The sequence below is a fragment of the Electrophorus electricus genome, chromosome 1, assembly GCF_041902795.1.
Source record: "Electrophorus electricus isolate QZ-2024a chromosome 1, ASM4190279v1, whole genome shotgun sequence".
Lineage (NCBI taxonomy): Eukaryota > Metazoa > Chordata > Actinopteri > Gymnotiformes > Gymnotidae > Electrophorus > Electrophorus electricus.
In genome coordinates this window covers 25467648-25486220 of record NC_137497.1, presented here as the reverse complement: position 1 = coordinate 25486220, position 18573 = coordinate 25467648, and the positions used below count along the sequence as shown (strand labels likewise).

Genomic DNA, 18573 nt, shown 5'->3' with positions numbered 1-18573 from the left:
GGAATTTTCTGGTTAAACTTTACAGATTATGTGATTTAATGAGTGATGGTTAAGATGGAAATAGTGTTATTTAGTGAGGACCTGCAGGGAAAGAGAAATTTATTGTAAGTATGTGAGATGAAATATTGTTCTTATAATATGTTATTTGAGTTTAACTATAATGTTTATCTAGCTAGGAAAGTCTGTATATTTGATTGAAGTAGGAAAAAAAAAAAGTAGATTAAGAGAAAAATAACATAACTGTGATTATTTTTGTGGAGAGACTTCCATGGTGTTTTGGAGGGAAATGAAACCATAGTCTGTGTTAAAGGGGACTTTTATTGAGAATATGCCTGCCCAAAGACAGGAAGTGACATTACCTAATTTGCTGTTTTTCCAAATTTAAGTTTCTAAGGGAAAATGTTTGAAGTTTTGAAGTTGATTGATACTGGGGAATTTATGATTGCTGGACTTTTATCCTCGTAAATGCTAAACTTTCCTTTTTTGAACATTTTTGTATGTTTTTGATGGGATGTGGTTTTTCTTTTGCAGTGGAGCACTGGGAGCCAATAAAAACCTTTTCTTTTGTATCCACTTGGAGTGTAGCCATTTGTCTTTACCACTGGAGTATTACAATGATATTTCCATAAGTGCAGGATTAGTGGTCAGAAATACTCCATAAAAAACCCTCTTAAATACTCCACAAATAAATATTCTTAAATACTCCACAAGTTTTCAGTCTATGTTTGAAGACAGCAAGAGACGATGTTAGTTCGTCCCTCCATCTGGGAGATGGTCAGGGAAGAGTCTTGATGCTTGTCTTCCATGAGAATTGAAGGAAGGTGTATTTGAGGTTGGGGCTGGGCTTTGACCAGTGTCATCATGTAGGGAGGAGCTGCTCCATTCTTGGCTTTTTAAGTGAACATCGGGGTTTTTACATCTGATGTGAGCAGCTACTGGAAGCCAGTGAAGGGAACACAGCAGTGGTGTAACACGGGTGAACTTCAGACAACAGGAGCCAACAGGAACAGGTGGAGCCTGGAACTATTATGTGCAAAGATGGACTCTGGCAGATGTAGCTATAGCAGCATAGCTAAAAGGAAGGATAGAGCCAGAAAGAAATACAGGCATAATGGCACCCTGGAACATCAGCACTCTGCTGCTCTCAGTCAACAAACTTGAGTGACAAAAGAGGGGTGAAGTGACAGCATCATCACATCCCAGTTTACCAGAACTCTCAGTGCCCATGGACCACAGATCTACACCTTTACCTAAGATGGGAAGTAGTTAAGAGTAGACGTGTTTTCAGCCTGGTCTTAAATATTGGGACTGTCTGAATCTCAAACATTTACAGGAAGGTTATTCTATAATGTGGGAGCTTTATAGGAAAATGCTACTGGTACTCTGGTTCCCTAAGGTTCAGTGTTGTGTAGGTTATTAGAAGTATTTTATAATCAATATGAAATTCTGCTGGGAGCCAATGTAAAGTAGCTAAGATAGGAGATATGTGATCAAAGAAGATGTTGTAAGAACTGACTGCTGCATCTTGAACTAGCTGAAGCTTGTTTAGGTGCTTAAAGTTACCGCCAGATATTACTGCATTACAGTAGTCCAATCTTGATGTAATAAATGCATGGACCATCTTTTCTGCATTATGTGAGGAGAGTGTTTTGATTTAAATTGTGAATGTGCTCATTATACTAAGGTAATAATTTTTTGTGCCTAATGATTTTATTCTTAAGTGCACCAACTTCATTAAAGGTGCACAGGAATACCACAAACAAAGCACACGGGGCAGAGCTGGGCAGAGATCTATTAATAATAAAGACAGAAAAAAGGGCAGTTAAATTCTGGACACATTTACAACACAGCGAGCCAAACTTATATCACTCTAAAGGTCTGGAGTACCAAAAGCTGAGCAAAGAGAACAGTGCCCTCAGTCAGCTGGTCTGGAAATACAGTTCAGCATTAACACAGTAACACTACACTAACACACACTAGCACTACACTAACACACACTAACACTACACATGCTCAGGACCAGAAAATAACAGCAAACCCAATCAGAATCACCAGAATTACAAAACAACTCAAACAAAACAACAACACTTATTGGGAAACTCAATCAAAATGTTATCTGGCCCTAAGTCAAAGGTACAGCGTGGCAGATTACCTAAGAACATGGTCTGATCCAAAACTGAGGTCCACCCTGACCAAGTACAGACTCACCGCCTGGCCATAGAGACCAGCAGACATAAACAGTCCTGAAGAGCAGAGACTGTATCAGCAGTGGCAGGACTATAAGATCGAGAAAGCTGCACTTTCTGCACTTTCTGAATGAATGTACAACATTTAGACAGATTAGAACTAAATTCTTTAAGAAAATTAGCCACATATTCCCTGATGAGGAGAAGCTGCCGTATGTTGTTGGTGAACATAAAGAGTTCAGCACACTGGCAGCGCTGTACGTTCACTCCTACCAGTCTGAGTGACAATGAGTGACCAAATCAGATACCAGAGACACAGAGACATTATTATTATTATTATTATTATTGTTGTTGTTGTTGTTGTTGTTGTTGTTGTTGTTGTTGCTGTTGTTATTGTTATTATTGTTGTTATAATAATTTTTATTATTATTATTATTATTATTATTATTATTATTGGTATTGGTATTGGGTGTGTTGTAGTTCTATTATTATTGTTGTTGTTACTAATATTGTAAGCAGTTAGAATATTGTTGTTGTCATCTGTTGTTAGTGTTAATGTCTTTATCAAAGCTTTGGCAAGAGAGAGGGAGATGCACACGGGGACCCAGACTCCTGATGGAGGGAGAGAGAGAGAGAAAGAGAGAGAGAGAGTTTGGGTCCCCATGTGGCTCACCCTCTTTCTCTCTCTCTCTCTCTCTCTCTCTCTCTCTCTCTCTCACTCCATCTGATGTCTGGGTGCCTGTGCAACCATCCCTCTCTCTCTCCCTCTGTCTCTCCCTCAATCTGGAGTCTGGGTCGCCTCCCTCTCTCTCTCTCTCTCTCTCTCTCTCTCTCTCTCTCTCTCTCTCTCTCTCTCTCCAAGACCTGGACTCCAGATGGAGAAGGGGAAGACAGAGAGAGAGAGAGAGAGAGAGAGAGAGAGAGAGAGAGAGAGAGAGAGAGAGAGAGAGAGAGAGAGAGAGAGAGCCCCATGGGGACCCAGATGGAGAAGGACAGAGATAAATTTTGAGATTTCTCAATAAACTTTATTAAACAATTATATACAAGCACATTCAACCACACCATACAGTTTCAAAAAGGAAAAATAACATTTAAAGAAACACCAAAAAAAATCTTTCACAAAACATCACTGTAACCCCAAATATTTTAAAAAGTAGTCATATCATTCATAGCAGAATAAAACTTAAAATCTAACACTATACGACTCTTCACCACCTTTACAATGCTACTGTCACTTTGACCCTCAAACACTTCCTACTGAGCCACACTGCCATCTTATTCAATTCAGAAGTTGACATTGTGCTTTCTTCTTCTGTGTGTAATTATACCCACAAATAAAGAGTGCTTCCTTTTGTATGACTGTTGTTCATTGTTCAGCACATCCTCTCCACCCACAGACCAGAAGGATTTGTAAAACTCCACTGGCAGTCCATCAATACCTGGGGCTTTCCCACCCTCCATGTTCTGAAGGGGAACCTGCAACTCCACCAGGGACAGTGGCTCACGACCCAATACAGCCTCTTCTTCTAGCTGAGTAGAAACATCTAAGAAAATATTTTCCAACTCTTGGTGTGATCTATATTCGCTGGTATACAGCCTAGTTTAGAACTGTGCTGCTCTTCTACAATCTCTACAGGATCTCAGAGTACAGTACCAGACTTCAAGGCATGTATCCATCTGCTTTGACCATGTTTATGCTCTAAACCAAAGTAAAACTTGGACAGAGTGTACATCTGTGTCGCGTTCTGAAAAGGAGAACACACCAGGGCCCCCTGTGCCTTTACCCCAAGCAGGTTGGCTACTTTTTTTTTTTTTTTTTACTTTAAGAGCATCAATATCCTCCACTACAAATTGTGAACCCAGCTGTTGGGAAGGGGCAGAGCCACGCCCCCAAACATGACACAGCCATGCCCCCAGACATGACACAGCCACGCCCCCAGACATGGTGCTGTTGTGACTAAGGAAGGCTTTACCTTCTCACTCTTTCAGCCAGTCTGCTTCATTCTGTCTATCACTATGAGTTCCTTGAGCAAAATCTACATCATTTCCTTTAAATTTGATTAACTGAAAAAACTGTGTTCTTTTATTCACATCCCTGGCCCCATTAAGTGCTGCCACACCACACACACTCATTTTGAAAATGAACATTAAATCTAAACAAAAAAGTGACCCAAAAATTTAGCAGTCTTCTTACCTTCATCGTTAAGTTGCAGGTTTAAATCAGTAAAACCTTCCTCCTATAAATTGCTTCTCAAACACTGAAAAGACTGTATAAAACCTGCCAGATCTGGAAAGTCCTCTTCCACCCGAACCCCTTTGGCATGTTTTGTATTTTCCAAGAATGTTCTGATCATTTTCAAAGTACACATTTCTCGAGGTCCACAGGGCTGTTAATACAAGGAAACATTTCTTTCCTGATATCATTCTGACACACAGGTAAACAGGAATGGAAAAGACCTCCTGCAGCTCTGTCAAAATCTGGGTCTGTACATTGTCAACAGTAGGTTATGAGGGGACTCTTTGGGGAGATCCACCTTTTGCTCACCTTTTGGCAATATGGTGATGATAACAGATTTAGATCCTTTCTCTTTCAGTACATTCACTGTAAAGCTACTAACCCCTCTGTCTGATCACAGCCAAATCACTGTGTTCATTAATAGGACAGAGACTAACAGCGCTGCACCCACACTGACCAGTAAGCTGTTTAATACTAGGAGACGATACAGATGGGCCCAAAACAGCACAGAGGAGATCCAGAAAGCAATCTCAACAATTTAAACACTTTTAGACACATTTCTTGAACACTCTTAATAAATCTAAATAAGAAGAATTGGCTTTTCAAAACACATATTTGATAACACATATTACATCTCTTTACAATCAATTACTCAAAAATACAAGACCTGAACAAAAGCATATAACTGAAAAATTTAATATATTAGAACTACCAATAAAAGACTTCTAGAATCCCTTGGACTCACCCATTACTGAGCAGGAACTTAGAAATCAAATTTCTACTCTTAAAACCAAAGAAAGCAAGTGGGTCTGATGGCATTTGAAATGAAATGATTAAACACCCAAGTAAACAATTCCTGAAAAAGACCAAAACCATCATTTTCCAAAAAGAACCAGATCTCAGGCAAACACACCACACAAGTTTCACATTATGGACACAAACACTAGAAACCTGTATAAATTACAATTACTCAGGATTAAAGATTAGTTCAACTGGAAACTTCAATCCAATAGTCAGTCAACTGAGAGAAAAAACACACAGGGCATTCTATGCAATCAAATGTCAAATTCACATTCAAATACAAATTCAAGTTTGGCTCAAAATATTCCAGTCTATCATACAACCAATTCTGCTCTATGGTTGTGAAGTGTGAGGGCCACTCACAATGGATCAAACACCCAGCTGAAATTATGCACTCTGAATTCTGTAAAAATATCCTGAACGTGCACAGGAAAGCAACAAATAATGCCTGTAGAGCTAAATTAGGCCAATTTACACTATTATTCCAAATTCAAAAAAGGATTATTAAATACTGGCTATACTTAAAAAAACAGTGACTACTACTGGTACCACTATAAAGCCCTGCAGTGCCAAGAGCTGAGCAGAGAAAAGAGTCCCTTCACATAGCTGGTTCCCTCACACAGCAGGTCCCCTCACACAGCTGGTCCCCTCACACAGCTGGTCCCCTCACACAGCTGGTCCCCTCACACAACTGGTCCCCTCACACAGCTGGTCCCCTCACACAGCTGGTCCTGACACTGAGTTCATTAACAAATACTAACACTGTAACACACCAGGACCAGTCTGAAATACAAACAATCAGACCAAACCAAATGATAACACTACAAAAGCTAAACTACATTACCCGTTGGAACACACAAACACAAGCTCAAAGCAAAATGCACTGTTATCTGACCCTAAAATGTTAGTACACTGTAGCAGACTACCTATACAAAGTGAGTGACATTAAACACAGAAACACGTTGACAATGTACAGTGATAGTGCAGTAATTATGCTGTGTGTTAATAAGTAAATGTAGTCAGTGATGGTGTAGTAATTATGCTGTGTGTCAATATGTAAATGTAGTCAGTGATGGTGCAGTAATTATGCTGTGTGTTAATATGTAAATGTAGTCAGTGATGGTGCAGTAATTATGCTGTGTGTTAATATGTAAATGTAGTCAGTGATGGTGTAGTGATTATGCTGTGTGTTAATATGACAGACTGGAGCTTCAGCAGTGATCATAGTTATGACGGAGCACAGGTGGTGATCAGGGTGGTTGTTGTTGTTGTTGTTGTTGTTGTGGGTGTATAACCCCCCCCCCGTGTGGCTCATTCTCTCCACTGGTTCATTCACTTTGAACTCTGAGTATGTCTCTATTCTACATTTACAACAATATCTCTATTCAAGATCCAGATTTGTTTTAGCTTGATTTCTAAACAGTTCTCCATCACTGTACTAGTTACTTCCTGATTGAATTTGACTGGATACTGATATGGAAGTGGGAGGTACTAAGCTCACCAGAGGACACAGACACAAATCTGTAGAAGTGGTTACTATGGTAACTGCTGAAACATTATGCATACCTACTTGTTAAGATCTTGTGCAGTGATGCTGTTGTGATCTTTTTGTCAGGAACTGGAGCTGAACTGCTCCAATCCCTCTTGATCCCGTCACAGTGACCAATCTTGTACATACACATATAATTATAACTCTGTATGTTTAAATACACACACACACACACACACACACACACACACACACACACACACACACACACACACACACACACACACACACACACACACACACACTACTATGAGGTCCTGTGATGTAATTTAATGCAACTGTAAATACTTTTGTCAAGTCATGGAAAAACAGGCAAGTTTGTCTGTAACATATTTTAAATAGTTTAAATAGTTTAGTTGCCATTTGTCAACATGTTTTATTTAAGAGTTCCCCTCATTGTTCAAATTATTGTAACGGTGAGTGGTAATGAGTGGTAATGTCACTTCCTGTCTTTAAGCAGGACAAGTCCCCATAAAGCTCCCCTTCAAATACAAGACTCTCCACAAAATAAATCAAAGGTAAGTTCATTTTTTTCTTAATATATTTTTGTTTTACCTATTTAGTTAAAATATACAAACTTTCCTGTGTTAATCCTGTGTTTTCATTTACATACATACATACACACAGTATATGTGCATCTCAAACACACAGTTCATATGAACACTGTGGTGGAGGGGAACTATTACAAGATATTACACTCAGGTTCTCATAAACGTATGAATGTTTGTCTTATCAATTTCACCAAAACAACTCCATGTTTCTTTACTTTTACATTTTTCTGTTACCTGCATGTATTATGCCATTTGTGTGTGCAAACACTTTCAGAGCAATTATATAGGTGCGTTGGACCACACGCTTTCATTAACGGATCTGGAGGTTGGTTGTGTCAAGTTAAACTCCGTCCAATAATTTTGGGATTAGAACATGGTTTTATTCTTGAATCCCTTTCTACATTATATGTGCTATGTACATTTTAATGGGTTTTGTTTTGGGAAGGGATAGACTAATTTTAGTTCCTGTGGCTTTTCTTTCATTTGCTAACTATATTCATTCTGTTCCTTCTACCAGGGGAGCCAAGTCTGTCTCTCACCCCCCCCCCCCCCCCCCCCCCCACACACACACACACACACACACACACACACAGAGACAGACAAACATATTAACAAGCAATTGATTTTTACATGTTTATATATCATCACAGGTACAGAGATATTATTTTTTATTTTATGTTTCTTTTGAAAATGTTAGTTTGCTAATCACAATGTAATGAAATCTTGTATCCTGTGTAAAAACCCTAGCTGCTGTGGTTGCTATGGTGACACAACAGCGATGCCTGTTAATGTTAGCGCAGATCTTTTCAACATGTTATTGTGTTGTTTTTTGTTGTTGTGATTTTCTATCTTTCACAACAACTTTCGTTTTCTGGTTAGGTTTCACTTTCTAAATGTTTACTTGATTTGTAATCAACTTGTTATTTTTAATATTTTAACATTCTGTTTGTAGTGGTTGATCATTCCTGTTCATATTTGTTATTATGACATTAGGCTACTTACGTTATTTATGTGACCTACAGGACATTGTTGTGCTACGTTTAACATTACACAGCACAATATAGCAACTTAGATTTCCAGATGAAAATTTTTTTTTTACTAATGGACCTGTTGGGGAGGGGAGTCTGCCAGTCTCTCTCTCTCACACGTACACACACACGCACACACGCACGCAATTTCATTTTGACATGTTTTTACAGTAAAGGTTCACAGACCCAGTACTGTCGCTTGCCTCGTGATGTTAACATTGCCAGAACAAAAGGCAGCATTACAACCAGTAGACAGAATTGTCGGGGTACACAAGCTGGCTTAATATTGTGAAACAGTGCGGTTGTGCACAGCTGGATCTCTTGAGTTGTCACCTATTTGTTCACTGAACGTATGGATGGACAGGTAGCTAGCTCACATTAGTTGTAGGAACTAACCACAGCTTAGCTTGCTATAGCTAGAAGTGTCCAATACAGCGATACGCTGTATAATGATCCCATAAACTAAACGTCATATCATTTTGAACAACGGATCATCCTGCATATTGCAGAGAGGAAGAGCACGTTAAAGCAATGAAAAAAAGAAAGCAAAAACATCAAAGGAATTGTGTAAGGCATTGCTTTATCACTTTGAGAAGCGCTTAATCAGGTGAATGTGTCTGTAGTGACATATTCTGGAGGAGGAGCAGATGGCATGCCACATCCGCCCTCTATACTAACCTCAATTCTCTATAGCAGCGTGAAACTTCGGAGCATGGCTCCATCCCCACATGAATATTTCTGCTCCATTCATAATGCTGGGTGAAAAACTGTGTAGGGTTATGCCTCCTAACATGACTGATATTAGAAATAGGCAGCTATCACATTTTTCTAGATGGCCCATGTTTTAAACCAACTGACTCTGAATTTCTCTTTTGTGAAATTGTGGTTTTTCTGTCTGCTCTCTGCCTAACCTCATTTGGGAGGCTTACTCTCTCCCTTGTATCTCTGCAAAACGTCTCACTGTAAAACTCCTCCTAGATAGCTGTTTAACCTGTGCCAGAAGCAACCAGGGTAAAACACAAGCCAAATATGATGCTTTACTGGCTCCAGAATATTCCTTTCAGTGTCTACAGATAGACTTTATGCACATTCCACCTTGTGGTCAGTTGAAGTACTTGCTAGTGACTGTAGACAGGTTTTCCAAGTGCACTGAGGCGTTTCCTTATTCTAAGGAAGACTTTCAACACGCCTGTTATCCCACTGGAACTTACGCTAACTTCATTTAGATTTAAAAAACTGATCAAAATGTTTCCTCTTTCATTTAAATCATCACATCCGTGTTCAGAGAATTCTTGCATCCTTACGGGACTCCCAGGAAGTTCAAGAAACACGTGTAAGAGCCCTGCTGTTCACACTGCCTTGTGTAACCCTAGTCAGATATTTCTATCAACAAAAATTCAAAACAAAAAGAACAACAAAACTCCCCAAAACTGTGCAAACCATGTTCATGAGTTCATGAGTTATCATAAAACAATAAAACTGTTCTAGGTACAGCTGCAATTTAGCAATTCCTGAAAAATGTATTTTCATCTCGATCAGTTCCACTCCTTGGTCCTCTGTGTTTCTTCACATCTATAAGGCTTGTCTTGTACATATTTGTTAGTTGGTGGACTTGTTTGTGTTTACACTGCTTGTTTACATTGCTTGTTCACCTCCTGTCAGAGGGTGAATGTATTTTTTCTGTCATTTAGGCATCTGATAAAGTGACTTAATTAGTCTACAAAACTAAAAGGAATTAATCTACGAAACCGGAGTCGATCTACTAACAGGTGGCAGTGTTGTAACACTGACAGTGGTAATAAAGAGAAATTTTTTAAAACCAGAATTTATTTTTCACGGTACATTCTATATTAAATAAAAAATACATTTACTTCAGATCTCAAGGCAGAGCTGTCTACTGTATGGCAAATAGTAAATTGTTAATACATAGATTTAATTAAGTGTTTAATGCAGATCATTCGTTTTGGCTGAATGAACCTTTCACTCTTCTGTCATGTCTGTCTGTCTAACTATCAGGTGTGTGTGTGTGTATGTGTGTTTTCTCTCTCTCTCACACACACACACACACACACACACACACACACACACTCACACACTCTCACATTCTCTCTCTATTTCACATTCTCTCACTCTCACTCTTGCATGCTGGCCTTTGGTAACACTGCCCTCCACCACCTGCACCTCCCGTTCTCCACCTCTACCTTGTGGCCTCTGCCACCTGCCCTGTCCTGCCCTGCCCTTCCACCCCACCTGGCTGAGTGAGAGAGTACTTGGCCATTCCAGCCAATCCGAGCATCAGGGTCAGCTGTTACAGAGGACAGACGAGTGTCACACAGTACACTGATCTAAGTCCTCTATTCACCAGTACACTGATCTAAGCTCTCTATTCACCCCTACACTGATCTAAGCCCTCTATTCATCTTTACACTGATCTAAGCCCTCTATTCACCCCTACACTGATCTAAGCCCTCTATTCACCCCTACACTGTTCTAAGCTCTCTATTCACCAGTACACTGATCTAAGCCCTCTATTCACCAGTACACTGTAATGATACATTGCAGACTGCCCTGACTGCCTCTGTCCCAAATGCAGAGCTCCAGTGTGAGATCTGTCATCAACTCCACAGGCCAGCAGTCTGGCAGGAATGATCCACACAGCATCAGCTATTATGGATCTCTGTATGGACCTCCGTTCTCAGATGAGGACCATGGCAAGACTTTAAGGCCCATGCCGTCAAGAGTTTGCCAGTCTATGACCACATCCTCTTTTATTAATGGACTAAACAAGGTGCAGTTTGTTTGAGTCGAAACATCTGGTTTATGAAGCTCATGTAATACACCCATCATCTTTAACCCAAACTGGATCAACGGCACCGGTCGTTGAAGCTATGATGGCATTCACGACAAATAAACAAAGAAGGATATATGACTGGAGGAGAGCAGCTCAACGTGGTGTTTCACTGCTTGCGGTGAGCTAGGAGAGTGGTGGATGTTGTATAAAGGCCTTTTGCCAGATACTTATGACACAAGAGTATGTGTCCCTGAACTATTTCCCTAAGGAGAGAGAGCATGAGGGGAAGACAAGAAAGAAAAGAGCCTGAGATTTGGATAAACATGTTTTTCCTCAGCACATCTTTGTCTGGCTTCCATGAACCAACTTGAAGCTCCCAGATGAATACAACCTTCCAAAAGGCACGAACAGGGATCAAATCCATGGTATTTGGTTTACAAGACCAACGCCTTGCCACTTGGCCACTTGGCCATCATGAACTGGCCTTTAACAATGCACGAGCTTGCACCTTATCTCTGACAGTAGAAAAGCCTTGAAAGGGTTGGAAGTTTCTGAAAATATTGACAGCCTTATGACTCATGAGTAACTGTCATTGGAAGCTGATCGTGCACTATCGACAGCATCAGCGTAAAGCACAGCTGCATACGCTTCCAAAATGAACCACTTTTAGAGGGGATATCTCTAAATTCTAAGGCACATGCAGCTGTTCTAAAGATCAGTCAACTAGGCTGGAGGTGCTGAGTATGGAACCAAGGACCTCAGACATGCAAAGTATGCACTCTAGCACTGAGCTACACCCCCACCACTCTCAAACATGGAGGTAATAACGCTAAAAATAATATCTGCAATTGTTTGTCAATTAACCTGCAGGAGTCAAATGTGTAGCAGAAACGTTGCGTTGGGTGCCTGAGGACTGTTCAATTTCTCAATCAACATTTTGGTGTAGTCAACCAGGATCACGTCCATGTCACCTCAAAGAGAAACACCTGGGTTACCTCTGCTACATGGGGTGGTAAATAGTCTACCATAAATTTCCTCAAATGGTGACAATTTGGTGGTGGCACTGGGCGTCATTATGATCTCACAACACTGCTGACCACCTTGTGGTCAGATTCAGAGGTTGTGTCATGACCCTTGACCTTTACAATAGCCAGCCGAGCTGGTAGTGTACATGCAGACAAAAGTGCAGACACTAGTCCTGGATTAGATATGGGTTTACCGTCTGAGCTGCGGAACCTCCTGGGGTGCCAAATCTTACCGAAGTCATGAACAACCCCAAACGCATAACAGGAATCAGTGTATATGGTGACAAACTGATCCTGGAATAGATGGCAGGCCCTGGTTAATGCCATTAGTTCAGCTGCTTGAGAAGACCTGTAAAGGAGAGAGTGAGCCTCCCAAATGAGGTTACGCAGAAATCAGATAGAATAACCACAGACAATTTCAGAGTCAGACGGTTTAAAACATGAGCCATCTACAAAAATGTGATAGCCGCCTTCCAGCAGCATGCTAGAAAGTTCAGAACGCATGCTAGAGGACTCATGGATAACCTCCATGCAGTCGTAGGGCACAGAGTCAGCAGAATGATTTACCGATGTCAAAAATGATTGTAACAGACTAGCAGGTGAGCACAGGGTCATGTGTGATTTAATGGTTAAATTCCGAGTGGCACAGAGGATGGCCTCAAGGCCCAAACGTTGCTGTGCTGTCATGTGCTGTGTTTGAATGTTATTCAGAATATAATAACTTGATGTGAAGTGTGAAGAACCATTGGATGAGACAGTGCCAATTTCTCTACGTCAGTGACCAGCAGGGCAGAGGCAGCCACGGCGCGTAAGCAGGCCAGCATGCCTTGAACGACCGAATCAAAAGGTTTGGAAAGGTAGGCCACAGGGCGACAACTGCCACCGTGCTCCTGGGCCAGGACGCCCATGGCTGTGGAGCCGTTTTCAGAAACGTAAAGGTGGAAGGTCAGATTATAATTTTGTAGGCCAAGTGCTAGAGCAGAGCACAAGGCCAATTTCAGATTCCTGAATGAGTGATACATGGGTTGAATCCAGACCAATGTATCAGTACAGTTTTTTCCACAGCCGTTCCTGAGAACTTTATCATGAAACTCAACATGGGTTGTTTTGTGTTGGGCGGAGGGATGTCACGTATGATTCCCCTCGCTCATTAGAGAAAGGTACTGTAAGTATTTGAGATTAAATATTGTTCTTATAATTTTGTTTCTGGAGTTTAAGTTTAATGTTTATGTTGCCAGGAAAGTTTGTTTATTTTAACTAAGTAGGTAAAACAAAGTAGATCAAGAGAAAAATGAACTTACCTGTGATTATTTTTGTGGAGAAGCTTCCACATTGTTTTGGAGTGAAAAGAAACTGTAGCCTGTGTTGAAGGGGACGTTTATGGGGAATTTTCCTTCCCAAAGAAAGGAAGTGATGTCACATAATTTCCTGTGGTGATGTTTCCTTATATATGTTTCTAAGGGAAAATTCAATAGAGTTGTGTTTTGAAGTTGATTGATGTTGGAGAATTTATGATTGCTGGATTTTTTCCCCTTGAACTTGTAAATACTTGTAAATACTGCATTTTCGGGTTTTTTTTTTATATTTTTGTTTGTTTTTTATTGGATATGGCTTTTTGTTTGCACTGGACTACTGAGAGCCAATAAATACCTTTTCTTTTGTATCCACTAGGAGTGTATCCATGTGTCTTTACTAGTGGACCATTACAATGATATTTCCATATGTGCAGGATTAAAATACTCTACAAATAAATGCTCTTAAAATAGTCCATAAATAAATATTCTTAAATACTCCACAAATAAGTACTCTTTAAATACTGTACAAACAAATAATCTTAAAATACTCCACAAGTAAATGAGTCCAGTCTATGTTTGAAGAAAGCAAGTGTTAGTTTGTCCCTCCATCTGGGAGACAGGTCAGAGAAGAAGGAATGGAGAGGGCATGAAGCATTTAAGGGTAACACTTTATAATAATGATAGTTTATAGAGCATTTATATGCTTGTAATTCATAATGAACTAATCATGAACTAATGAGTTAGTGTTATTCATCATGAATTAATATATTAGTAATCATTTATAAGATGTATCTAAGCTCTCACGTCATAATTATCTGATCATGAACAGATCAGGAAGTCAGATGTTATGCTTAATTGGGTTTTTAAGCGCTATTCTTTATTAGATAATGAATTGTGCTATTGCATACGTGCAGGAACAATGGATCTGCATTTAGTTAAAGTAAATGTTCAGAATGTTGTTAGGTTACTGTGTGTAGGGTTTGGAGTTGGGGCTCCAGGGGCTTTAGGTGGCAGGTCGTATTTCCTAGAATAACAAGAGATTTTCTTACCTCTTGCCTTCTTTTAACATGTTTTACAATAAACCCTCTGTGTGGGCATTGTCTTTGAGGACATGTCCTGCTGTAATATTCACAGTCTACATGTCTTTGAGGCATCTTGGGACTATACATGTCCTGCTGTAATATTCACAGTCTACAGGTTTTCTTGCCTACACTTTATAAGATATAAGAATGCCCTGGTAACTCTGTCCACTCGTGTAAAACTTTGCCGTAGCCATAACCAGTTGCTGTCATGTCACGAGCCTTACAATGGTGAAACCCAACCTGTACCTAGAACTCACTGAGCTTCAGGTACAACCTGCTTAACCTCCATCCTTTAAGAGGCCTGGAAGACAAGCATCAAGACTCCTTGTTGTAGCCCTACAGGTGGTGAAGTTTCTCTAGTTGTCTGAACACCAGAGTCCCTCATTGTCTTCATACGCCGACTGAAGATGCACTTACCTGAACATTAGTTTTGCACTTATTAAAACTTATTAAAAAATAAAAAAGTTTTAATTGCATTTATGAAATATGCTATTGTGTTATGCACAACAAACTCACTCTGGATAAGAGAGTCTGCTAAACACCTTAAATGTTAATGGAAATATGTATGTTACAATTTCAGAATTAATGGTGACCAATTCAGGAATTCAGAGGATATGCACCATTAGTTAATATATTATTAAAATGACAGCTTTACTAATCCTGGCTCCTAAGAGTCTTTGTGAACCTGTTAAAATAATTAAAAAGTGTAGCCATACAAATTATTTGTTAAACAGTAACAAACAGCAGCTGAAGTTTCTAAATTACTTGTCATATAGAAATTATCTGTAGCATTTTACAGCCGCTAAGGTGAAAACTATTCAATATACACAAATATCTATAAATGTCTGTAGGCCATTTATAAACGACACACTTTCAAATAAACTTATCATTCTAAGTTGTCTGTTAAGAAATGTATAAATGACTTGGTAATAATTTATAAAACACACATTAAAAAAATGACTTGATGTCTTCAGATTAATGTGCTTGTTAATAAATATGCATAGTAGGACTTCTCATTCCTGGAGTTTTCCAAGATCATGAATGAATCGTCCTAGAGGGCCATTATTGTGTGTGTGCTAGCCGTTCATACATTTCTATTGCTGTCCAGTGATCCTTTACCAGCTCCTCTGTCCGGTTACCTCTAAGCCTCCAAACAGTTTCCTTGTATGTTCTCCAGGCCCTCTCTATATGCTGGGTGTGAGTCACTGTAGGAGCATCCATGTATGATATACTGTGGTTAACTGTGTAATGTCTGTAGCCAAGCTGAGACAGAGCCTGCCGGTAGACACGCCACTCACCACTGAGGATTGTGGATCGCCTCCTTACATGCTGAATGATAAGTGGGACTAGTTCCCTTCTGGACCTTCTCTGAACTAGGTGAAGAACTGGCCCTCTTTGTTTAGTATGGACAGCATTTTCACCCAGCATCCCAGAGACCCACTGCCTCCTCCACAACGCTCCAGCCATCCGCCCTCTTCCATACCATGTAACATAAAAAGTAAAGCATTATTACATTAATTAAGAACTATTAACAAGATGAAAGAATTAAAGGTATGAAGCATGAAGACTTGTATGTCCATTATACATTATTAAGACTATACAAAATTCTATACCCACATAAAATATGCACCTGCATTTCTTCTATGCCTGAAGTTACTCTCATCTATGACAGTGAACTGTCTGCAACATTAGTGGGTTATGCTTGAACAACGCCATGGTAGTTCACCGTCTTTATGACCTTTAGTACATTTTATTCAGTATGAGTGGAATCTGAACACATCCACTTTGTTCGATTACTATGAAAGAAAGCTGTCGTACGTTAGCCAACTAGCTAGTAAACTAGCGCGACTGGAAAAGGTGCCGAACACCAGCTGACTGTCTCCGGATTACAGTGGAGATCAGCACAGCCGGTTTCTCCTGTTGTTTGAAGTTTAGCCCTTCGATCTGTTTTCGGTAGGTTTTACGCTCTGGTTCTTTACCTGGTTTTTATTCCCCGTCTACGTACGTCAAGAATGTAAAAGAGATTTAATGGGCGAAATTAGCAGGCACAACCGACCGACCGAGCTAGCTCGCTAAATCGGTCGCTCGTCTCGGTCATTTATGTGTAAAATACAGTGTTTGACCATGGCTAGATGACATTAAAATGGCTGATTAAACACACCCAGTTAGCTTGCATGCATGTCTGAAGTGGTGCTTCACAACTCGAGATCGACCGTATTTCTGTATTGTATGTATTGCAGACGTGCAGCGGTGTACCGCGTTCATTGTAAGTGTTCACTAAGCAAACCGCGACCGTGTCGGTACTATTCTATATGTGGCACTGATGTGTGTGTTCTTCTTTCTACAGTTTGGGTATCGACTAGGGATTCAAGTAAGTATCCTGTCAAATATTTATGCGTGCGCATGTAGTATTTTGTCTCCACAGACGTGCGTGCGCATGATGTCTCTTCCTCTCGTTACCTTTTGGACAGAATTGGACTGCTCAGTGGCCCAGCGTCAGCCACTTTGTCCAGGCCGTGTGCCTGGTGCTTTGTCCACTTCACCTGGCCGGTCAGACCATCGTCGGGGTCAGGGTGAACAGGTGGGTTGTTGTCATGAGGGACTACAGTGTCATCTAGGACGTAGTCCTCAGCAGCCCTGGCCTCATGGCCCAGACCCGTATTCAACTTTTTGAGTTGAATCAGCAGACACTGACCCAGTGCTGAGTTTACTGGGTTTTATATTGACCTTATTGGCACTGTGGACTATAAAGGCTGAGCACTAATAGGCTGGGCTGTATTTTTTGTTACAGGTACAATGCCAGGAACAAAAAGCAGGAACAGGATGTTCTGCGCCTGAGCGTTGGCCAGTCCAACACTCCCATGTTGGCCCCGAAACCTCGCCCTCCCGCACTGAGTAAGCTCCCGGAGCATCTGACTCACGGGCACCCTGCTTTTGACTTTAACATCCAGCAGGATGTGTCTGGGTAGGCTTCTCAGCGTGTCCGAGGCCAGCCTCCTCTTCCTCCCGGTGAGACCCCGAGGAGCTCTGGTCTGGAAGGAGATGCGGCTTCTGCCACCATCGCCCCTGCCGCACTGGCCGGGCCTGAAGTACTCCAGACCACAGCGTGATGTTGGAAGAAAAAGGCAGAGGCCTCTGCTGCCACTGCCCATGGACAGGCCGTCCCCCCCGAAGCGGAGCAGGCACGAACACTAGGCCTGCAAACCCAAGACCAAACAGATTGGCCACAGCAGGTTTCATGGGGTGCACTTCTGCGCGGCAGCAGCGGGGAAGACTGAGGAGATGCTGGACAGGGTCAGTGATCTGCTGACCACCCCACTCACCCCTTTGTAAATAGTTGTACATAGTTTTATATTTATACCAATTTTAATTATTTATTCTGTGTGTTGTGAATGAGCACTTCAATACTATATTATACGTCACAAAGTGAATGAGCACTGACTTATTCTGCTTTGTACTTCACAAAGTGAATGGGTACCAATTTTAAACCACTTTATTAAAGTGAATAACGTGTTGGTAATTACACATTCTTACAAAAGATGCACTTGTTATTTTGATATTATTTATTTGATGAACAATAAACAAGTACTATTCAGAGTTCAGTTTCCTGTGTATAAATGATTCGGTTATATTAACTTAATTCAATTAACATTCAATTAAGTCAGCATTATTATTATTATTATTATTATTATTATTATTATTAATCTTATTCTTGAATGGACATCCACTTATATATATATATATATATATGGATATTTTTTAAAATGTGGAAAAACAATAAATACAATCAACTTGACATTTTTAATCATCTTAATCATGATTAAAAATGAATATAATTACACAGATAAAAAAAAAAACAGTCTAACAACATGAAACACATGCCTACTTGACGTGTGCTCAACTGCAAATGGCTCCTTAACATGCGAAACAACCTGACCCCCTATCCCATAGTCCCGCCTCCTTGGCAGAGAGGTCACAGAGGTCACCTGGGACAGGAATTTGTGCAGATTCTGTGTTCTGGGTGAACCG

At 40.4% G+C, this 18573-nt stretch overlaps 1 long non-coding RNA gene across 1 annotated transcript; it reads left to right on the top strand.

Moving 5' to 3' along the window:
• The first annotated feature begins 16384 nt into the window (after nt 1-16384).
• On the top strand, nt 16385-17112 carry LOC145657558 (uncharacterized). The gene is made up of 3 exons (XR_014123356.1): nt 16385-16497; nt 16892-16915; nt 17016-17112. It is a non-coding gene; the product is annotated as an uncharacterized LOC145657558 (long non-coding RNA).
• Nucleotides 17113-18573: the final 1461 nt, after the last annotated feature.